Source organism: Rhinoderma darwinii, chromosome 7 (genome assembly GCF_050947455.1).
Source record: "Rhinoderma darwinii isolate aRhiDar2 chromosome 7, aRhiDar2.hap1, whole genome shotgun sequence".
Classification (NCBI taxonomy): Eukaryota; Metazoa; Chordata; class Amphibia; order Anura; family Rhinodermatidae; genus Rhinoderma; species Rhinoderma darwinii.
Window position 1 is genome coordinate 11,796,646 of NC_134693.1, and position 24,633 is coordinate 11,821,278.

General features: G+C 41.4%; 1 protein-coding gene and 1 long non-coding RNA gene across 3 annotated transcripts in view; one reads left to right on the forward strand and one right to left on the reverse strand.

Moving 5' to 3' along the window:
• ROR1 (receptor tyrosine kinase like orphan receptor 1) overlaps positions 1-24,633 on the forward strand; it is a 211,800-nt gene that overhangs the window by 106,250 nt on the left and 80,917 nt on the right. The window lies entirely within an intron of this gene.
• Positions 23,128-23,600, reverse strand: LOC142657036 (uncharacterized). Its single transcript, XR_012849792.1, has 2 exons — positions 23,446-23,600; positions 23,128-23,325 (listed from the first exon to the last, which is right to left on the reverse strand). It is a non-coding gene; the product is annotated as an uncharacterized LOC142657036 (long non-coding RNA).

Sequence of the window (24,633 nt, forward strand, 5' to 3'; positions counted from 1 at the left end):
TATAGGCGGGAGACTTTACATTGTGAGATGTGTGTGAATTTATTCATGACTGCACAATCTTCATGGGACATAAACTCGTTTGCATAATTCCTTGATTTTACTGTTTTTGGTTTTTTTCTTTCATGGTTGGCATTTGCATTTTTCCCAGAAGTGGCAAACTCAGCTCTACTACATTGACAAACTCGGCTCTCCTACATTGACCAACTCGGCTCTACTACATTGACCAACTCGGCTCTGATACATTGACCAACTCAGCTCTACTACATTGACCAACTCGGCTCTCCTACATTGACCAACTCGGCTCTCCTACATTGACCAACTCAGCTCTTCTACATTGACAAACTCAGCTCTCCTACATTGACTAACTCGGCTCTCCTACATTGACAAACTCGGCTCTCCTACATTGACTAACTCGGCTCTCCTACATTGACTAACTCGGCTCTCCTACATTGACTAACTCGGCTCTACTACATTGACCAACTCGGCTCTACTACATTGACCAACTCGGCTCTACTACATTGACCAACTCGGCTCTACTACATTGACCAACTCGGCTCTACTACATTGACCAACTCGGCTCTACTACATTAACCAACTCGGCTCTCCTACATTGACAAACTCAGCTCTCCTACATTGACAAACTTAGCTCTCCTACATTGACAAACTCAGCTCTCCTACATTGACAAACTCAGCTCTCCTACATTGACAAACTTAGCTCTCCTACAATGACAAACTCCGCTCTCCTACAATGACAAACTCGGCTCTCCTACATTGACAAACTCGGCTCTCCTACATTGACAAACTCGGCTCTCCTACATTGACAAACTCGGCTCTACTACATTGACAAACTCGGCTCTCCTACATTGACAAACTCGGCTCTCCTACATTGACAAACTCGGCTCTACTACATTGACAAACTCGGCTCTACTACATTGACAAACTCGGCTCTACTACATTGACAAACTCGGCTCTCCTACATTGACAAACTCGGCTCTCCTACATTGACAAACTCGGCTCTACTACATTGACAAACTCTGCTCTCCTACATTGACAAACTCGGCTCTCCTACATTGACAAACTCGGCTCTCCTACATTGACAAACTCGGCTCTCCTACATTGACAAACTCGGCTCTCCTACATTGACAAACTCGGCTCTCCTACATTGACAAACTCGGCTCTACTACATTGACAAACTCGGCTCTACTACATTGACAAACTCGGCTCTACTACATTGACAAACTCGGCTCTCCTACATTGACAAACTCGGCTCTCCTACATTGACAAACTCGGCTCTACTACATTGACAAACTCTGCTCTCCTACATTGACAAACTCGGCTCTCCTACATTGACAAACTCGGCTCTCCTACATTGACAAACTCGGCTCTCCTACATTGACAAACTCGGCTCTCCTACATTGACAAACTCGGCTCTCCTACATTGACAAACTCGGCTCTACTACATTGACAAACTCGGCTCTACTACATTGACAAACTCGGCTCTACTACATTGACAAACTCGGCTCTCCTACATTGACAAACTCGGCTCTCCTACATTGACAAACTCGGCTCTACTACATTGACAAACTCTGCTCTCCTACATTGACAAACTCGGCTCTCCTACATTGACAAACTCGGCTCTCCTACATTGACAAACTCGGCTCTCCTACATTGACAAACTCGGCTCTCCTACATTGACAAACTCGGCTCTCCTACATTGACAAACTCGGCCGCACTACATTGACAAACTCGGCCGCACTACATTGACAAACTCGGCCGCACTACATTGACAAACTCCGCACTCCGACATTGACAAACTCAGCTCCACTGTATTGACAAACTCAGCACTGCTAAAATGACACACTCAGCCCATCTACGTCTGTTCTACTAAAGAGTCCATGCGACGGCTGGACTCCTTGGACAGTGTCTGAGCTGCAGTGCATGGTGGGAACGAGGACTGTTCCTTCATTACATGTATGGTCGGCTGTAGGATGATGCCAGTTTACGTGACGCTGAATTCAGATCCCTTTTAAGTTTGCGCGTCTTTCCACAGAGGTAAATCACCCCCAGAGGGCTCCGAAATCTCACGTAATCAATTCTCCAGGCAGAGCGGACATGTCTGAGGGATCTCCACCCAAACCCTGTAAATCCCATCTTGACTGGGACCCTAATCTGCACCAAAATAGCTTCACAGGACTAATTGAGTGTAATATTCTACCCACCCTGTATGAAGTCATCCACGGAATCGGCATTAACCCTTTATGTAAACATCAACCATTACGCGGCCATGGAATGATGGGGCCAAAACACAGACCTTAAAAAGATGTTACACCCAGCTGACTCCTGACCGCTGGACAGCAGTAAATGAGCCGGCCTCCCAGTCTCCATCCTGGGCAGCTAGATATATACAGGAGTGGCAGTGTGGAAGAGTCACTATAGTCCTGTAAGATGGGGGCCCTGGTGGTAAACGGCACTGTCAGGGTTGTGGACAGTCACAGGCTCGTGGAGAGGCACATTGAAGGAGTAGTCCACCAATATGCAGTCCCCATATCCAGCGGTAGGACGCCCAGCTCCAACACACACTCCCCTACGGCCATCGAACCTCCTCCTGTCAGGCACGACAGCCATAGCCCCTGCCTCCTCCTGATCCCACTACGGCTCTGGTTGTGAAGCAGGCCTCCATCTGGTAAATGCACCAGCCTGGCTGTCAGACTCGACCGGCCGCTGGGGCCTAGTAATGCACGCAAGTTTGTCCCCTTGGTCAAGGTGAGCTCTATCTGCTCACAAGCTTCAAGGTTCCCTGGGTGTTCGGGCATGCCAACCTACTTGAGGAACCTCCGGTTGAGGAACATCTTTGCTCCGGTAGCGTTCACGGAGGCAAAGCCAAAGCCTCTCAGAGTGCTAAACCAAACCACCATTTCCTTGACTCTCTAATCTGTTGCGACTGGTTCTCTTGAGCCTATTTCGGACCAACCCTCTTCCAGGATACGATGCATCCCATGCAGTGGGAGCTTGTCCTGTCGCTCCACCTCACTCTGCAGCTTCTTTCTCTCGATCACTCTGCCGCTTCTCTCTCTCGATCACTCTGCCGCTTCTCTCTCTCGATCACTCTGCAGCTTCTCTCTCTTGATCACTCTGCAGCTTCTCTCTCTTGATCACTCTGCAGCTTCTCTCTCTCTCGCTCTGCAGCCTCTCTCTCGCTTTGCAGCATCTCTCTCGCTCTGCAGCCTCGCTCGCTCTGCGGCCTCTCTCGCTCGCTCTGCGGCCTCTCTCGCTCGCTCTGCGGCCTCTCTCGCTCGCTCTGCGGCCTCTCTCGCATTCTGCGGCCTCTCTCGCTCACACTCTGCCGCTTCTCGCTCTCGCTCACACTCTGCCGCTTCTCGCTCTCGCTCACACTCTGCAGCTTCTCGCTCACACTCAGCAGCTTCTCTCTCGCTCCCTCACACTCTGCAGCTTCTCTCTCTTTTCTCTCTGCAGCTTCTCTCTCTTCTCTCTCTGCAGCTTCTCTCGCGATCTCTCGCACTGTGCAGCTTCTCTCTCTGCAGTTTCTCTCTTCTCTCTCTACAGCTTCTCTCTTCTCTCTGCAGCTTCTCTCTTCTCTCTCTGCAGCTTCTCTCACACTCTCAAGCTTCTCTCTCTCTCTGCAGCTTCTCTCTCTGCAGCTTCTCTCTCTCTGCGGCTTCCCTCTCTGCAGCTTCTCTCTTCTCTCTCTGCGGCTTCTTTCTTCTCTCTCTGCAGCTTCTCTCCTCTCTCTCTGCAGCTTCACTCTCACTCTCTCTCATTCTGCATCTTCTCGCTCCCTCTTCTCTCTCTGCAGCTTCTCGCTCTCTCTCCTCTCTTTGCAGCTTCTCGCTCTCTCTTCTCTCTGCAGCTTCTCGCTCTCCACAGCCGGGTTCTTCCTCTTCCACCCAAACACTGAACCAGGCTTGCTTCGAACACCACCGTTTTATACATTAAGTGCTGCCCCCAGCATCAGAACTCTGCTCCACCACGACCTATCGCTACTATGGAGCAGAAGAAATCTATCCAAGATGGCATCCAGGTCGTTCATCTCAGCACCAAACAATTTAGCTGCCTAGCGAGGCAACCATCATCTGCCGCACTTGCCAATCAAAACCAACGGTACAATGCAATACATAACGGCAACACAACATAAATACAACAGACCGGGCAGGCAACTCCTCCTCTGGCCTGCCACCTAGGGGCTAAAATCAACACCGAGATATACAGCGTTTAAAGGTACAGTGTACACCATATTCATACATATATACAAATATATACGAAATAGGCATTAAATTCACTTTTAAGAGTTGGAAATCCCCCCCACATCCTACTATCCTATGGAGGTTTGGAAAGTTTAGGATCCCTGTTTCGTAGTTCTTACCTTGATTCAAAGATCTAAGTAATTTGAGACAGACTGGTTGCTAGGGACTTACTGCCTAGCAACTCCAGTGAAAAACTGTGGTTGTTACACAGTGTGTTCATAGATAGATAGATATGAGATAGATAGATAGATAGATAGATAGATAGATAGATAGATAGATAGATACTGATTGCTATCTATCTATCTATCTATCTATCCTATATCTGTTTAGCGCTGTTTTCATTAGGGCCCTTTTACACGGGACAATTATCGGCTGATCGTATCGTTATTTGGTCGAAAATATTATCCTCTTTTGGCAGCACATCTTGGTGTGTAAACAGGGGGACGTACTGACGACATGATAGAAACGTATGGGGACAAACGCTCGTCCTCGTACATAGCTACTTGTGAAAGGAGCAAACGATAGCAGTCTCGTTGATCGGCGCTCTTTTACACGACCCACGTCGGACCCTTACATGACTTCTCACGCTGTACCAGCCTCCGCTATTACGTCATCTCCTCTCCCTAAATGAGCAAAGTAATTCTCTTAGTCGCTGACTTTACTCGCTGTCTCTAATATCGTTCTCATAATCTTATGAAAGACATTTTATGCCAGATAGCATTAACTGCTTCCTTTCATGCCACACTAATGGGTTTACTTTGGAAGTCTGAGAAGCTGGCGCGTTGGCAGCGCTGATCAACTGTAAATAAACTATTGTTACTGAGACTTAAAGAAAATTATCACATTTTCCAATGACGACGAGATAAAACGAGGAAGGACGCAACAAAGCCGAAGATGTCGGAGCCAAACACTTGTGTGTAATAAGGATTAAAAGCAAATTATCTTTACAGAACTTTCCCTGTAGATGGTTGGATGAGAGTCATGAGAGTCGCGTGGGGTTCTTTAATGGATTTAAAGGGACACAATATCTATATTATAGTCATAGAAATAAGGCTTCGTTCACATCTGCGTCAGGGCTCCGTTCCGACATTCCGTCGCAGCTTTCCGTCAGAACGGAGCCCTGACTGACATAAATTGAGACCAAAGGTTTCCGTTTCCATCACCATTGATTTCAATGGTGACGGATCCGGTGCCAATGGTTTCAGTTTGTCTCCGTTGTGCAAGGGTTTTGATGGGATGAATAGCGCAGTCGACTACAGTATTCATGCCATCAAAACGACGAAAGCCTTGCACAACGGAGAAAAACTGAAACCATCGGCACCGGATCCGTCACCATTGAAATCAATGGTGATAGAAACGGAAACCTTTGGTTTCAGTTTGTGTCAGTCAGGGCTCCGTTCCGATGGAAAGCTCTGTCGGAACGTCGGAACGGAGCCCTGACGCAGATGTTAATGAAGCCTAAGTTGGGAAACATTGGGGGAGATTTATTAAAACGGAATCTAAGAAATGGTGAGGGAGTTGAGATTAGCAACCAATTCGATTTCTTCTTTCATCTTCAAAAAGTTATTTTTAAAGGGAAAGTTCAACTTTGCAATCAAATTTTTTTGAATTTTTCTTCCAATGCTTCTAATTGTAAAAATGAAGCCGCTTTACAATAGGTCTTAAAGGTCGTCTGTCATGAGATTTTAGGTGAAGAAATGGCTAGGGTAAAGGAGTAGGAACATGCTTGATGATCTTAGGGCTTGCATCAGAATGAAAAATAAGTTTTATTCCGCCACGCGCCATATGCAGATTAGGTTTTTGTGTCCGCCGAACCAGAAAGTGTCTAGAGCTCGAACTACTCCCCTCCGCAGTGTATTGATAGCTCTACTTATATGACTGAAGACAAGCAGAGCTATCAATCAACTGCGGATGGGAGTAGTTAGAGCTCAGCCAAGCTAATTTGCATACGCACGCAGTGTAATAAAGTGGTGTCAGATATAGGTTATCCTAAAATCTCATGACCGACCCCCTGTAGTTACAAATCTGCATAGAAGCTATCAAAACAAAACCATAGGAAATTTCTGTCTCCATGGTAACAGACTACAAACAAACCCTGTGTAGTCTGATCCTGCAGTCTTACATTTCCTACTTCTTGCTAACTTACCGAACGTATGTTAGTAAGAAGGGGAAGACAGATGGAAGGGAGTGTGTCTTCAGGATAAGAGTGCATAGGATTTATTTGTAGTCCGTCTCTATGACACATAGGTCTGCATATTAGCTGTATACACAAAATAATAGAAGATATGTAAGACTTTTTAGAAGTTGCTTCATTTTTTATATAAGATGCATTGGAAGAATAGAAAAAGTAGTTCAGAAGGTGAAGTTTCCATTTAAAAAAGGTTTTTTTTTAAAGGAAGAATTTATACACTGCAGGCAGCCATTGCAAGTGATTCTGCTCTACCCTATGTCATACTCCACCCATTCTCCTCCCCTTTACATTGTATCTTCGGCTTCACTAAGCCATATAATCGCGTAGTAGACGTGTGGTGTAAAGTGCGGGACATTGAGAAGTGCAGGACGTTCGTAATTATTGAAACTTTTTGGTATGTTACTTCTTTGGTACGTGACTTTAACGTGAGAGCCCAGTCATATATTCCGTTATGGTGTGAAAATGACGCCTATCATGACTCCTACGTCTCGGACTCGTTCATTGTGCGAGCCAATCCATTCCTATAAAACACAACATTGAATGACCGGCGACTGAATAGACCGACCCTGCTCATAGGGAGACTTACAGGAAGTGGTCCCAGCGGGTGGAGTATTGCCAAGGTAGCCGCGCCATTTACAGGCTATGTACACCTTCTAAAATCTTTGTGTTGTTTTTGTTGTTTGTTTTTTTTATATAAACATTTCTACCAGTGTGTTTGGTGCAACTTTTTGAATACTTTGTTATCGAAAATTATTTTTACTTTTTTTGAGATACAACTGCTTTGTATCCTGTATACAGAGCAGTTGTATCTAGCACTGAAACCTGTATCTATCAGGTCCACGGGACTGACGGGTTCAGTGACCATGGGTCCTGTGTGTCACTAAGGCTACATTCAGACGCGCGTGTCCAATTTGCGCGCGTTTGTCCTACATTTCTTGTCTGTGTGCGTTGCATATTGGCATCAGCGCGCTATGAGTGTGTCGTGCGTTTTTGACATCCGTGCAGGCGCTTCATTATTTTTTAAAATGTATTTCTCTGCTTTTAAATGTATTTGATGCGTGAAACACGGACAGCACACGGATGTGCGTCCGTGTGCTGTCTGTGGTTTTCACGCACCCATGGATTTCAATGGGCGACTAGGTGCGTGAAAATGCATCAATATATGACATACAGTGAGTTTCACGCAACGGACACTCGTTGCGTGAATAACAACGCATGTGTGAATAGCCCCATTGAATTACATAGGTCCGTGTGCTGTGACTGATTTCAACGCACAGCACACGGACGAGAATTACGCTCGTCTGAATGAGCCCTAAAACGCAGGATCCACCTGTTATCAATCACATCTAAGTTATGAACGGTCAGACATGCATGACCCGCTGACACTGAACCCGTCAGTCCCGCTGACCTAACGGATTCAGGTTTCAGCGTTTGATACAGCTGCTCTATATACAGGTTACAAAGCAGCTGTATCTCAAAAAGTAAAAATAATTTTTAATAAAAAGTATTTAGACATTTGCACCAATCACACTGATACTGTCCTTTTCGCTCTTACTATAAAGTGCTAGAGGAATCTGATTACATTCCACTTTTCCCCTGAGGGCGAATCTAAATTGTTCCCAATGACTAATATCGTCTAAGAAAAAAAGGAGCAAGCTGCGATCTGAGCAGGAAATGTAAAACAGTTAATTGACAAATTGGAAATAATTCAAAGTTTCTAGCCCCTGGGACAAGTCCATTCTACAATCGCGGTAATTTCATCCGGTCGTCGTGATGTCATCACATGATGTCATGTGTCTGCGCAGTCTGGTTTATTTTGCTGATAAGATAAATAATCAGGTTTCATTAATTTTGCTGTAAAAACTTTAAGAAATGTTAGGAAAATAATTTATGGGAAGCAGGACTGGCTATATAAATTGGAGTGAAACTAAAAAGTGTTGTAGAAGTAAAGTATAATACAGTATAGTAAAAATATAACCATATATTATAATAGTATAGTATTGCAAAATAGAAAAGCACAGTATTAGTATAGTTTGATATGGTATAATCCAATAGTAGTGTAGTATAAGTAAAGTATAGTATGATATAACTGTAGATTATAATAGCGTAGTTAAGCATTGCAAAATATAATCGTAAAGTATTTGTATAGTATATTATTATAATAGTATTATATAACGGCATAATATACTAGTGTAGCATAGGTATAATATTGTATAGTATGGCAAAGTATTAGTATAGTATAGTATTATAGCAAAGTATAAGTATAGTATTATGGCAAAGTATTAGTATAGTATTAGTATTATAGCAAAGTATTAGTATAGTATTAGTATTATAGCAAAGTATTAGTATAGTATTAGTATTATAGCAAAGTATTAGTATAGTATTAGTATAGTATTAGTATTATAGCAAAGTATTAGTATAGTATTAGTATAGTATTAGTATAGTATTAGTATAGTATTAGTATTATAGCAAAGTATTAGTATAGTATTAGTATTATAGCAAAGTATTAGTATTAGTATTATAGCAAAGTATTAGTATAGTATTAGTATTATAGCAAAGTATTAGTATAGTATTAGTATTATAGCAAAGTATTAGTATAGTATTAGTATAGTATTAGTATAGTATTAGTATTATAGCAAAGTATTAGTATAGTATTAGTATAGCATTAGTATAGTATTAGTATAGTATTAGTATTATAGCAAAGTATTAGTATAGTATTAGTATTATAGCAAAGTATTAGTATAGTATTAGTATAGTATTAGTATTATAGCAAAGTATTAGTATAGTATTAGTATTATAGCAAAGTATTAGTATAGTATTAGTATTATAGCAAAGTATTAGTATAGTATTAGTATTATAGCAAAGTATTAGTATAGTATTAGTATAGTATTAGTATAGTATTAGTATTATAGCAAAGTATTAGTATAGTATTAGTATAGCATTAGTATAGTATTAGTATAGTATTAGTATTATAGCAAAGTATTAGTATAGTATTAGTATTATAGCAAAGTATTAGTATAGTATTAGTATAGTATTAGTATTATAGCAAAGTATTAGTATAGTATTAGTATTATAGCAAAGTATTAGTATAGTATTAGTATTATAGCAAAGTATTAGTATAGTATTAGTATTATAGCAAAGTATTAGTATAGTATTAGTATAGTATTAGTATAGTATTAGTATAGTATTAGTATTATAGCAAAGTATTAGTATAGTATTAGTATAGTATTAGTATAGTATTAGTATTATAGCAAAGTATTAGTATAGTATTAGTATTATAGCAAAGTATTAGTATAGTATTAGTATAGTATTAGTATTATAGCAAAGTATTAGTATAGTATTAGTATTATAGCAAAGTATTAGTATAGTATTAGTATTATAGCAAAGTATTAGTATAGTATTAGTATTATAGCAAAGTATTAGTATAGTATTAGTATAGTATTAGTATTATAGCAAAGTATTAGTATAGTATTAGTATTATAGCAAAGTATTAGTATAGTATTAGTATTATAGCAAAGTATTAGTATAGTATTAGTATTATAGCAAAGTATTAGTATAGTATTAGTATTATAGCAAAGTATTAGTATAGTATTAGTATTATAGCAAAGTATTAGTATAGTATTAGTATAGTATTAGTATTATAGCAAAGTATTATTATAGTATTATAGCAAAGTATAAGTATAGTATTAGTATTATAGCAAAGTATTAGTATAGTATTAGTATAGTATTAGTATTATAGCAAAGTATTAGTATAGTATTAGTATTATAGCAAAGTATTAGTATTAGTATTATAGCAAAGTATTAGTATAGTATTAGTATTATAGCAAAGTATTAGTATAGTATAACAGTACAATATTATAATGTAGTATATAAAGTACAGCTTAATTTCGTATAGCGTTGCAAACAATAGTTTAATAGCAAGAAGTAGAATATTATCGTCATTGCATAAGATAGTATAATATAATAGCACAGTAGAATAGTATTAGTATAGTATAATGAATACTTTTATATAGTACAGTATATTATCATATTACAGTAGTATTGTATAATAGCATAGAACTGGCATAGCATTGCATAGTATAGTATAAAAGTGTATTGTATGATATAATAGTATAATAGTAAAGTATTAGTATAGTGTAATAGTATAGTAATAGCAAAGTTTTTAATAAAATAGTATAATAAGTAAAAATAATATAGTCTAACGGTTTCTTATTTTAGTATTGGTATATTATATTATAATAGTTTTGTATTGCATAATATGGTATAATATTACACTACAAATGCATAGTAATATAGTATTAGAATAGTAGAACAGTATAATATTATAGTACAGTAGTATAGTAATGGCATATTATTGTATAATAAAGTGTAATGGCATAGTCTTTCATAGAACAGTATAATAGTGTAGAAATAATATAGTAGAACGGTTTGGTAATGTAGTATATAGTATAATAGTTTAGTATTGCTTAATATAGTATAATATAACAATACAGGGGCACAGTATAATAATATAGACATATAGTATAATATAATAGTATAGTAATGGCAAAGTATTGTATAGTGCATTGCATAGAATTGGTATAGTATAGTAGTAAAGTCTTAGTATAGTATTATAGTATAGTATTGCATAATCCAGTATAATAGTGTAGAATTATAATAGTATAATAAGATTGTAATGATGGGGGTAAGGAAACAGACAAGTGAGCCCTAATCTACCCGCCACTCAGTCCCTGCCTACTTGCAACGACCCGCCCTAGGCGACGGGATACAACTGGGCGACGGTCCCTACGCTCAATAAGTGCCCGACAGACAAACAGACAAGGGTACACAGAAGCAAGGGAAAAGGGGCAGTTGCCCACGGCAACACCGTGAGCAACAAGAGTGGTGAACAAGCCGAGTCAAACCAGGAGTGTACGAGGTACCAAATGCAGAGCAAGAGAGTAGTCAGTAAGCCAGGGTCAATATGAAGCAGGGTCAAATGGTTCAAGAAGCTGCAGCAGGGCCAGGAAACAAAACAAGAATCACAAGCAAGGAGGAACAGGAAAGGCAGGTATAAATAGACAGAGGGCGGGAGCTAGCTCCGTCTGGCCAGGCTGTGATAGGCTCTCCCACTCCTAAGCCTGCCATCCTGAGTGGTGGAAGATGGAGTCAGTCTCAGAGACATAGAAGCAGGTGCAGACTGATTACCTATGGGCGTCGACACAGAAGCTGTGCCTGGCAGATCCTTAACAAAGATAGTAGTACAGTATATCACACACAGAGCAGCCGCTTTGGGTCTCCAGCATCTCATCAGATGTATGTTGGTAAAATAATCGATTCCAACCAATGAAAATGCTGTTCTTTCCTGTATCATCGCTGATAAGCGTTACAATTGTTATGTTTTACCGGTTATCGCACTATAAAATATCGATGAAGCGATGTACGTAGATGATATTTGCAACAACAACAAAGATTCCATGGAAAATAATCACTTTAACTGTTGCTGATCTATTGTAGTGTATGTCCCTTTAAAAACCGCTGTCAGGATAAGGGTCATGTTGCCTAAATACTGCGGTTTTTCCGCAACGGAATTCGCTGGGGAAAATCCGCAGCAAATACAGTAGCAACAAAGCGGATGGGATAAAACAAATCTCATCCACACGCTGCTTAAATACTGAGCGGGTAATGCTGCAGGTTTCCGCAGCGGACAGCATCACAGTTTGGTGCGTTTCTTTGCTCGGAATTCCCTGCTGTGCACTGGGCGGATACACTGCATTATTTTACGCAACGTATCCGCCCTGTGTGAACTCTGCCTTAACACTGGTCTGTTCTGGGGCCGATTGACCTGTGTACCTGCTTTATCCACACGTAAGTAAATCACTTGGTCCATTTTGTTATATGTATATATTTATATTTGTTTCTATTATAAATGATATATTTTGTTCCAAAATAGTGTGAAGTCTTCCCGTCATGCTTCACTAACCACAAGACAAGGGTAAAATCAGAGCAATTCTAAATATTTGTGTCTGTGCTTTGTACATGAATGGCAATCCCTTTCCTGTGTCCTCTGCTATAAGCCTGGGGGGGGGGGTGTTTTACAGACAACCCCCCCTTTAGTATGGCAGATTATAATGCAGCATGAAGCGTCCTCTCCCAGGTGTTCAGTGGACATGTTTGACTTGAGATGTTTGTCTGTGTGAATGCAAACAACACTCAGGTCGTCTAAATGAACGGGAGGCTCTTAGTCCGGGTTGAGCGGATTCAGAATATTCTCCTCAGTTCGGTGTTGAATGATATCTTTGTCGGGATCGAGGCTACGTTTTCCTGATTCTCCCCTTTCAAATCCCCTGCATAGGCATGGAGTTACATGATAAAATTCTGTCTACCTGCAGCCACCACTAGAGGGAGCTTTAGAGCTATCTGCATACTGTGTTACTATAGAGTTAAAGGGGAACTCTGTATCCTGCATCCGACTATCCACATTCTTTGGCATCCTGTGAAAAGGAACCAGACGTCTGTACAGGGCCCTTTTATTACTAACAGGGGGGCACAGGTGCACCTGGATAACCCCACCCCATGTTGTGGAGATCTAAAGAGAACCTGTCCTTATGACGGCTTCATTTCACATTCAAGGCTACGTCACCGGTGAGCACCATTTTGCAGTTTTATATGGATACAATCTACATGAGAGAGGAACATTTATTAAAAAAAAGAGAAATCACTAAAAATAAATCACTGTTTTGAAATTAGGAGCGTTTCTTTGTCTCTTTTAGTTGTACACCGTAGGGCAGGCGTAGTAATACTGTCTACGTTTTAGACGGCGTAAACTTAGGTCTCACGCACACGACCATATTGGTTTTGCAGTCTGAAAAACTGGAATTGCTGCATCAGACGGATCAGATTTACCGACTGTCCAGTGTATTTATAATCCGGAATCCCCTAATTGTCAGGGAGAAGCATCAGAAAGCGCCTGGAATAAGCGAGTCATTTGATGGCGATTTCAGAAGACGTCTTCCGTTATTATTGGAGGTTTCCGGTATCTACGTCTTAGATATTTGCCCCTTTTTTAACTCTATTGTTGTTCTTTCCCTCCTTTGGTGTAACACTTTTTAGGGTCTTGGTTTATTTTTTGATGCTTTCAGCTTGCACCCCGAGGCATCACATCAGGATCCGGGAATGAATTAGTTCCACTGAACACAGAAGGTTTCTGATCTATGTCAAGCATCCAGGTTCCCGGCTTTTGATTTTTTTATTTGACCTGTGAGGTGTACGAGTTCATGTCCTTCTAAATCCCTCACCTTTGAAGAGCGGCTACTTGTCAGCTCTTGTGGATTTATTTTTTTCATCCCAGTAAAGACTGGTGATACAGATGTTTCACTTTCAGTCAAAACCAAGTGTTGCTTTTACTGTATCCATTGTATATGCTGCAAAATAATAAAGGCGTAAAAAGAAAAAAACAACATCAAAATTTAAAAAACTCCTTTTTAAATAATACTTAAAAAAAAGCCTTCGAATTGCCAAATGCTAGTTAAAGGGGTTCACCGCTTTGGATAATCCTTTTAATTAAGAAGAGGCCTCCAACACTAAACTGATCAAAGATTTTCCCGCTGCTGAGACCCCCATTGATCAGCTGTAATCTCTGGGAGAAGCCAGCAGCAAGTGCATAATATCTCTGCAGCGCCTCCACAGGGTATATGAAGCATTACCAATTTCCCAATAAAATCTATGGGGTGTCCATGAAATGCACAGATGTGTCGGACTGTCCACTGCACGTGTGCAGTGAAGCAAGGTGTACTGTCCTCGGATTCATGTGCGCAATGCGAATGTGCCCGATCCCGCCAGACTCCTTTTTCCAAATTCCTCTCAGTAACTTGTAAGTTAATTTACTAACTATTGCCTCGTGACAGGTTCCCTTTGAATGACTAAATTTTTCTCTTTTTTATAGATATCTCTTGTTGTAATTTTTTGTTTAATATATACCAAAAATATTAATTAATTTGATAAATAAGTGAAAAATAGGTGGGTTTTTTCAGATGTGGGTGGAGTTATTGTGCAGGTGAATAAATTGGCCCCGCCCATGAGGAGCTAATGGATTTATAGAAATATATCAGTGGACTAAATATTGAAAATGAAACTATTTTTCCCCTATAAACTAATATTCAGCATATATTAAGTAAGGACTTATGAATAAAAAAAAAAAAAAGCTGAATTTTTTCTGCATCCCTAAAGACCCAACATCTTGAACGCCCACAATGCAGCCATTCACTGCTGATTCCTGTCTCCCATGCCATAGGTCTGTATTTTCCTACAACAGCTATTTCCTTTTTGACCTCCACGGACATTAAACGTGGCGAGTACGGCTGTAAAGATAATAAAAAAAAATCTTAAAATGTCAGTCTAAATTGCATTAAAAAGTGACTTATTGGCCAAGAAAAACATACTTTAGTTTTGAAGCTCTCTGCACCAAAATACTTGTAAAAAATAATAATAAAACATGTACGACAGCGCCGGGTCTGTGTATATCCTGCTCGTGTAAGAAACCATAAAGGACGAGGGAGATTTATTAAAAGAAATAAAAAATAGCATAAAAAAATTATAATTTAATATAGCCAAAACAGATCACACAATGGAAAAGGAATGCGGTGCAGGCCCAACGCTTGCCAATTAGCACACCTGCTTACATTGTATATAACTATATATATTACACAAGTGACATGAATATCTGGAAAATAACCTGCAAAATATATATCCCTGTGCTTGTGGAGTAGTGATGTCAACTTTCATTTGGAGGGTTGTAATCTTAAAGGGAATATTTCTCCTATATAAATGTTTTACTAATTAATACCAGATAGTGAAACATTCTTTTTTTATGTTTGTTTTCTAATCTGTTTCTAATTTTTTGTTTGTAGATTTTTTTAATTCTATTTTCTGCACATGATTATGGGAGCATCCATCTTGCCTGAGCTTTACAGCAGCCACAAGCCACAAAGCAACCACAGCTCTCCTGTGTGGCGTAGTATAGAAGATCTGTCAGCTCTCCTGTGTGGTGTAGTATAGAGGATCTGTCAGCTCTCCTTTGTGGTGTAGTATAGAAGATCTGTCAGCTCTCCTGTGTGGTGTAGTATAGAGGATCTGTCAGCTCTCCTTTGTGGTGTAGTATAGAAGATCTGTCAGTTCTCCTGTGTGGTGTAGTATAGAGGATCTGTCAGCTCTCCTGTGTGGTGTAGTATAGAGGATCTGTCAGCTCTCCTGTGTGGTGTAGTATAGAGGATCTGTCAGATCTCCTGTGTGGTCTAGTATAGAGGAGCTGTCAGTTCTCCTGTGTAGTGTAGTATAGAGGAGCTGTCAGTTCTCCTGTGTGGTGTAGTATAGAGGAGCTGTCCGTTCTCCTGTGTGGTGTAGTATAGAGGAGCTGTCGGCTCTCCTGTGTGATGTAGTATAGAGGATCTGTCAGCTCTCCTGTGTGGTATAGTATAGAGGAGCTGTCAGCACTCCTGTGTGGTGTAGTATAGAGGAGATGTCAGCTCTCCTGTGTGGTGTAGTATAGAGGAGCTGTCAGTTCTCCTGTGTGGTGTAGTATAAAGGATCTGTCAGCTCTCCTGTGTGGTGTAGTATAGAGGAGCTGTCAGCTCTCCTGTGTGGTGTAGTATAGAGGATCTGTCAGTTCTCCTGTGTGGTGTAGTATAGAGGATCTCTCCTGTGTGGTGTAGTATAGAGGATCTGTCAGTTCTCCTGTGTGGTGTAGTATAGAGGAGCTGTCAGCTCTCCTGTGTGGTGTAGTATAGAGGATCTCTCCTGTGTGGTGTAGTATAGAGGATCTGTCAGTTCTCCTGTGTGGTGTAGTATAGAGGATCTGTCAGCTCTCCTGTGTGGTGTAGTATAGAGGATCTGTCAGCTCTCCTGTGTGGTGTAGTATAGAGAATCTCTCCTGTGTGGTGTAGTATAGAGGATCTGTCAGTTCTCCTGTGTGGTGTAGTATAGAGGATCTGTCAGCTCTCCTGTGGGGTGTAGTATAGAGGTGCTGTCAACTCTCCTGTGTGCTGTAGTATAGAGGAGCTGTCAGCTCTCCTGTGTGGTGTAGTATAGAGGAGATGTCAGCTCTCCTGTGTGGTGTAGTATAGAGGAGCTGTCAGTTCTCCTGTGTGGTGTAGTATAAAGGATCTGTCAGCTCTCCTGTGTGGTGTAGTATAGAGGATCTGTCAGTTCTCCTGTGTGGTGTAGTATAGAGGATCTCTCCTGTGTGGTGTAGTATAGAGGATCTGTCAGTTCTCCTGTGTGGTGTAGTATAGAGGAGCTGTCAGCTCTCCTGTGTGGTGTAGTATAGAGGATCTCTCCTGTGTGGTGTAGTATAGAGGATCTGTCAGTTCTCCTGTGTGGTGTAGTATAGAGGATCTGTCAGCTCTCCTGTGTGGTGTAGTATAGAGGATCTGTCAGCTCTCCTGTGTGGTGTAGTATAGAGAATCTCTCCTGTGTGGTGTAGTATAAAGGATCTGTCAGTTCTGTGTGGTGTAGTATAGAGGATCTGTCAGCTCTCCTGTGGGGTGTAGTATAGAGGAGCTGTCAGTTCTCCTGTGTGGTGTAGTATAGAGGATCTGTCAGCTCTCCTGTGGGGTGTAGTATAGAGGTGCTGTCAACTCTCCTGTGTGCTGTAGTATAGAGGAGCTGTCAGTTCTCCTGTGTGGTGTAGTATAGAGGAGCTGTCAGTTCTCCTGTGTGGTGTAGCATAGAGGATCTGTCAGCTCTCCTGTGTGGTGTAGTATAGAGGAGCTGTCCGCTCTCCTGTGTGGTGTAGTGTAGAGGAGCTGTCAGCTTTCCTGTGTGGTGTAGTATAGCGGTGCTGTCAGTTCTCCTGTGTGGTGTAGTATAGAGGAGCTGTCAGCTCTCCTGTGTGGTGTAGTATAGAGGAGCTGTCAGTTCTCCTGTGTGGTGTAGTATAGAGGATCTGTCAGCTCTCCTGTGGGGTGTAGTATAGAGGTGCTGTCAACTCTCCTGTGTGCTGTAGTATAGAGGAGCTGTCAGCTCTCCTGTGTGGTGTAGTATAGAGGAGATGTCAGCTCTCCTGTGTGGTGTAGTATAGAGGAGCTGTCAGTTCTCCTGTGTGGTGTAGTATAGTGGATCTGTCAGCTCTCCTGTGTGGTGTAGTATAGAGGAGCTGTCAGCTCTCCTGTGTGGTGTAGTATAGAGGATCTGTCAGCTCTCCTGTGTGGTGTAGTATAGAGGAGCTGTCAGTTCTCCTGTGTGGTGTAGTATAGAGGAGCTGTCAGCTCTCCTGTGTGGTGTAGTATAGAGGAGCTGTCAGCTCTCCTGTGTGGTGTGGTGTAGTATAGAGGATCTGTCAGCTCTCCTGTGTGGTGTAGTATAGAGGAGCTGTCAGCTCTCCTGTGTGGTGTAGTATAGAGGATCTGTCAGCTCTCCTGTGTGATGTAGTATAGAGGAGCTGTCAGTTCTCCTGTGTGGTGTAGTATAGAGGAGCTGTCCGTTCTCCTGTGTGGTGTAGTATAGAGGAGCTGTCCGTTCACCTGTGTTGTGTAGTATAGAGGATCTGTCAGCTCTCCTGTGTGGTGTAGTATAGAGGATCTTTCAGCTCTCCTGTGTGGTGTAGTATAGAGGATCTGTCAGCTCTCCTGTGTGGTGTAGTATAGAGGAGCTGTCAGCTCTCCTGTGTGGTGTAGTATAGAGGAGCTGTCAGCTCTCCTGTGTGGTGTAGTATAGAGGAGCTGTCAGCTCTCCTGTGTGGTGTAGTATAGAGGATCTGTCAGTTCTGACCAGGCCTTCTGACTGCAGGACCATTTAAATTCTCAGTTCGCGAAGAAGGGTTGGGTTTTCTAAAAATAAAAAGTATAAAAAGGCAAATATATCCCAGACACCAATGGTTTTTGGTGGGGAAGTTGGACTATCTAAGTAAGAGGCACAATCCCGAAGGGCGACCCTAGACTTCTCGATGGTGGTTATAAGACATCTGCCTATCTTTGGCCCCTCCAACCAACAAACACCATCCCCATTAGATGGAAATATTTGAGCAAACTAGAAAATCTCACGGTACTATACAGGACAGTTTCTCATAATTGGGCAATATCTCCTTACTACATGCCCCAAATCTGTAAAAATAATAGTGGTGAGGTATTTGAGTTTACCCAGGTTGACTTCCTTTATTCTCATACATTAAGGTCCCATGCACACGACCGTGCCCGTATACACGGCCCATGATTACGGTCACAGCCAGCCGCGTGTCACGGAGCGGGTAGTGGACCCACTAGGTTGTATCGCCGTAGCGGGGAGGCAGCTGGCCAAACAACAGGAAACCCCAGAAATACAATGTCCCGCACAAGGGTACCTGGATAGTCCAGACGGTGGCCGAAGCTCTGGCACAGATGGAGATGAATGCAGCAGATAGCGCCAAACGTGGCGGATGACATAGGAACCGCAACTTGCGCCAGACGTGGCGGATTCCTCCGGACGTGGCAGATGACACAGAACGTGGTGGATCCCTCCGGACGTGGCAGATGACACAGGATGTGGCGGATTCCTCCGGACGTGGCAGATGACACAGGATGTGGCGGATTCCTCCGGACGTGGCAGATGACACCGGACGTGGCGGATTCCTCCGGACGTGGCAGATGACACAGGACGTGGCACGACTTGATACTAAGGAACAGCACGGGAAACCGGAACGGGGAACAAGGCACGGGTCACAGCAGGAACGGGAAACACTAAGGGACCATTTGCAAGACAGACTGGGAAAACTAACAATGCTCTGGCAAGAATTAGAAGGCCAGGGGCCTTCTTATAGACCAGGAAATCGTGGCAGTTGATGATGATGACTTCTTCCTATTTGCGCGCGCTGGCCCTTTAAGGCCGGGCACGAGCGTGCGCGCGCACCCTATGGGACATAGCTGAACGGAGTGGAAGTGAGCGCTGGCGTCTCCTAGGAAGGAGATGGTGACCAGCGCTCACAGATCCATGGCTGCGGGCGTCGGGAGGTGAGTAAACCTGACGGCCAGCGGCCATGGACGCTACACTGCGTACAGCTGTCTGCATTTGCTGGCCATGTTCCCATTATAAAGTATGGGAGCACGGTCTGTAAAATAAAAGAATAAGTCACGTCCTATATTTTACGGAAGGTTCCTACGTCACGGACAAATTCCCGTAAATATAGAAATCAATGGGTCTGTAATTACGGACGATATCTATGGTCGTGTGCATGGGGCCGGAATTGGGGGTCACATTATTTATTTTGTGGTTTTTAACCATAGAAACCTGTGACTTTTTCTATTTTCTGGAGGATTATTTTCCACTGGTCTTGTTGACACTCAGATTTTATTACCGTTTTAGACACCCGGACTTGTTCGTATAATTACGAAAGCCGTTCACAACTTAACGTGTCTTCATTTTTCAGCCTCTGAAGACAAAGACATTGTCATCAGTTCCTTCATGAATAAGAAAGTATAAATCTCATAATCCTTCCAGGCCTCTTCAGACAGATTATTACTTGTGGTCTTGGAATGAAAACATTTTATGGAAATTTAATGCCGAGAAGATCAGTACCCGGGAATTCCTGCTCGAAAAATACGTGTAGGGCTCCAACTTATTAACTGAAATGTTAACTTGGCATGGGCGCTCGCCATCACGTAATTCATTTTACAATAGACGGTGATCATTTCACGTCCTCGCCGCCATTCTCCATATCTCTCAGCAGTAAGTGAGGCAAGGTGGCGGTCTTTGTTCTATGGTAACAAATTGCCGACGATACATTTACCTGTAATTGTAATTATCAAAGTATCGATTTTCAGGGTTTGTAACAAATTTAAGTGGAAACGACCTTCAAATTAAAACCCCATATTTGGAGCAGCTCATAGGTAATTGTGGACGGGGACGCGGTAAATACATTTTATATAGCGAGGTCACCAATTTTACCGTCTCTAATCTTTCTGATGTGGGCAGCCATAATGAATTTTTAATTTGCTGCAAATTATTACAATAATCAACATAGTATAATATTAACTCCCTAACAGTCACACTAAAATTATTCCCAAAGTGTCCCCCTTTTTACTGTAGGCGTTTAATTTATGTCTCCTGTAAATATAGTTCACACATAATTCTGGTCCCTTTAGTGTAGATTAACCCCTTAATGATGTCGCTGATTTTGGCCCTAAAGACTAAAAAAATTGTATATCCTTCTGCCCTTGGTTTGGTATACAATCAGAAATATGTTTAAACAATAAATGGCGCACACCCCATGCATCCTGGACCTGCAGACATGCACTAAGGCCCACGGATAAACATATCCTAAGAAGAGAAGAGAGAAAGAAAAGGAAGAGAGAGGGAATGACAGAGAGAGGAAAGGAAGGGAAGAGCACCAGCATTGTCCGCCAGGCAATCAGACAGATTCAAGAGGCCACGATGTTCCTGAACTCCAGTGAAGATTGGAACCTGACCCATTGATACCAAGTCTTAAGGAACTTGGCGTGGGTGCCTCATGGATGCCGTGAGATCCTCCATCCTCATGATCTCCTGTATCTTACCAAACCACAAGCTGAGCGACGGCGCACTGGATTGTCTCCACAGCGCGGGAATGCATGCCCTGGCCGCATTCTGGTATACCTTTTTAATTTTTTTATTTTTAATTTTTATTTTTTTACCCCTTTTGCATTTTATTGGATGGAATAGCAGGGAGTTTAAACTCAAGGAAGGCAGAAAACAAGGAGATGCGGACAGAGGAGTTAAGTAAAAAATTGTAGGGACAGAGCACATAAAAGGGGGGTGAAGAGGAGAAGATAGGGTACACTAAGTTACTTTTTATTTTTAACAACTTTTTCTTGTCCCAATTTTGCCGCAATTTTCTGTTTTTGCAAAAATTACAGGAAAATATTTGTCATCTTTACTAAGCAAATGGCCAAAATGTTAAAACTGATATATTTTTTTTTTTACTGTGCTGGGAGAAGCTGCTGCTGATTACGGCAGCACTCCCTGCGCTCACACTGCTGCCTGAGCTCGGGCAAAACAGTATTGTACTGAAAAAGTCTTTGATAATGTGTTATTGTCCGAACCGACAGCCTGCTGCTGTGCATCATCTTTAGATGTCGAAAGGGTGGCCCATGGTATATTAGGGCTTGACCTCTTAGTTCGAGTGCAAAGTGAAAAACCTTTATGGCTAATTTAATTGTGTGGGAATTTTTTTTTCTTAATTTTATTGAATGTTATATTTTTTATTGTATTTTCCTCTATATTTGCTGAAAAGGGGCGACCATGATTATTTTTTTTAAGGGATTTTTGTTAGTTGCAAATTCTGATAGCCTTGAAAGAAAAGCAACAACTTCAATATTATTTGGGAAAATGTTTTTTTTTTTTTTTTTGTTACTCAAAGAAATAATAATTCGATTTTCTAATGTTAATGACTATGACTCATATTACAAAATTCCTTTTCATATTGGATCACGTTCTATTTTGGGTTTGTCCCTGTTCTATATCTGGTGGTTACATTTTAGGCTAGCAGCCAGGACATTGTTGTAAACGCCGTGTTGGGCTCTGTAACTTGTTACCCGTCACTCCAACAACAAACGTTTCAGATAAAGCAGCAAGTGAACATACACAATGTACCCAGTACAGATATATTATCTCCTCCGCTTGGTGTATTGTCCAGGGACGATCACAGGGATGGAGATATCAGGTCATTTGTTACAATCCCCCCCCCCCCCCTCCCGACTACGTCAAATATCTGCGACTGCCGCTATCTCCTGAAGGCTTCCTTGGCTTTCAGCAGGGGTTTAGGCGATACGGTTGTATGTGGATTCTGTAATTTTTCCCAGGAATATTTTATGTTTTTGATATCACTTCGCATGACTTTTCTTTTAGGTTATTAACATTCCCTAATGAGCTTAGCCCTAAAACTTAAGTTCATTGCAGATCACAGGGAGTCACTCTCATGATAGATTTACTAAAATGATCTAATAGGGCGGGACAGAAATAAGATTTACTCGTTATTTATTAACCCGGGCCATTTAAGGTCGCAAATCATATAAAGGAGATTGTTGATTGTATGTAGAGAATTGTGCAAAATGTAAAGCATGTAAAAATAAAAAATACCAAATACTTAAAATCTGTTCATTCTGCTGCCTCTCGCTGCCGTACAGAGATTGTCACCATTCGCATCCATCCCTGTCCTAAAAGGGTTTCACAATCTAATCCCTATCTCAGACACACTGGGGTCAATTTACCTTTATGTTTTTGAAGTGTGGGGGGGAAACCAGTCGAAACATGGGAAGAACATATAAACCGTGCTTCAAAGTCATTGTGCTGGCCGAAGGTTATGCTCATTTGTATAAACTTTTTATTAGTCGAGACTTTAATATAGAACATTTTGTAAATTTACATAAAAAATCCAGAATGTATTTGACCCACTTTTTAGAAACTTTTTTTAGTCCTGAAAACCACCGGACTAAATAAAGAATTTTTTTGTAAATTTACATAAAAATTGTGAAATGTATTTGAACCACATTTAGGTTAAGACATTTAAACCCTGTAATATGCTGTCATGTGACCTAAGACCCGCTAATATTTTTTTAAATTTTTTTTTTAAACCAAAATACCTGGATCTTCGGATCAAAACTGATGTCAAAACGAATTAGTTATTTTCACTTTTTGTCTAATCTGCCGTATCGTATTTAAAAAAATGAACAAATAATGACTCCCAAAACCTGCGTATTTAGGGGCAATTACCCGTCCATATGTTTGTGTTTAATTTTTCCATCTGAATTAGGTTAGTGGTCATCCTCACACATGTCGTCCATTCAGCATAGACAGTACTTCTCCCACTTGCTTGTCTTACTTGAATCCGTTTTGGAACAACTCTTCTCTGGGACAGGGTTTCCATTATGTTGCGGCCTCAGCGAGCCCCTTGTGATAAAAGGAATTAGCCTCTGTCAATCCCTGCCAAGACTCATGTTACTGCCCATATAAAGCTCCTGCTATCAATGTAAAGCTAAATATTAGGATCTGAGACGTCTCCCGGGTCACCTGACTGTTGCTACGCCAAGACAACCGATCTTCATTCATTGCCTTTGAACATCCTAAAATCCTTTTCTTTACTCATCTTGTACTGATTATGAGTTACACAATGTTTTCTTCTCCGCTCACATCTAAAGTAGAATTTTGCTGGTGTATTGTTACCCGAGAGCAGTGCATTGTGGGAGCAGATGACCGTTACACAGTTAGAGTTCTGTTATTAGGTCACTTGTCTGACAGCAGTAGGAGCTAAACTGTTGTCTGTTGCCGGGGGCAACCAATAGAATTTTGAAGTAGCTGTGAAAATAACTCAAACAGTCACTTAACTTTTTATGTAGACTTGAACTATGAAAAGCATAATTACACTATAAGCTGAAGGCAATATGGCTGCCACCATGGAGGCTTTAGGTCACTGAAGCTAGATCTCTGATAAGTAAAAGCCCCGGGACAAGACCATTAATTTGGGCATAGCAAATCGGGAATGTTTCTGTCCTGATAGTAATTTGCCTTTAACGATTGCTACCTCCTGTTTTAATTCTCATATTCTATAGTATTAGACGTCCTCTTGTAGAAGAATGTTTCCATGAAGGTGGGCAAATATGTTTCTACTATAATCCTTTTAATGTTCACCATTAGTCCTATATACGATAGCGTTGTATCGTCATCGAAAGCCACATATTCCATGATGGGATAATTTCCCAATGAGTCATGTGACACAAGTGACATCACTAGTCTATGACTTACATTTTTGAAAAGTATCCATCACAAATTTTACAAAATATTTCTTGAAATATCACTCTCCCTGTCTAATGTAGAGGCACAGTCCCGGTGCGAAATCTGTGACACGGCCCCCCACCTACCATGTGCCATTTATAATACCGGCGACTGTTACCTGTCACCCCTTACAGCTAAACCCGTGGTTTAAGGAGCCAATAATGACATTTCTATACAGATTAGATTGGTGGGTTCTGTGTGGCCAAGTCACCGAGTAATGTTTTTGTGTTCGGACGCCGCACCCTCAGAGGGGACAGATGTGTTGCCATATAGCTTGGGCCTATTCCTAGGTATATGTATTACAGTCTAATGACTCTTTGGTTGTACTATAAAAAAAAATTGCAGAAATATATATGGTAAACTTAATTTAATCTAGTATTTCTTAGTCCAGAAAAACGGGTAATCCATCTAATTAATTTTTATTGG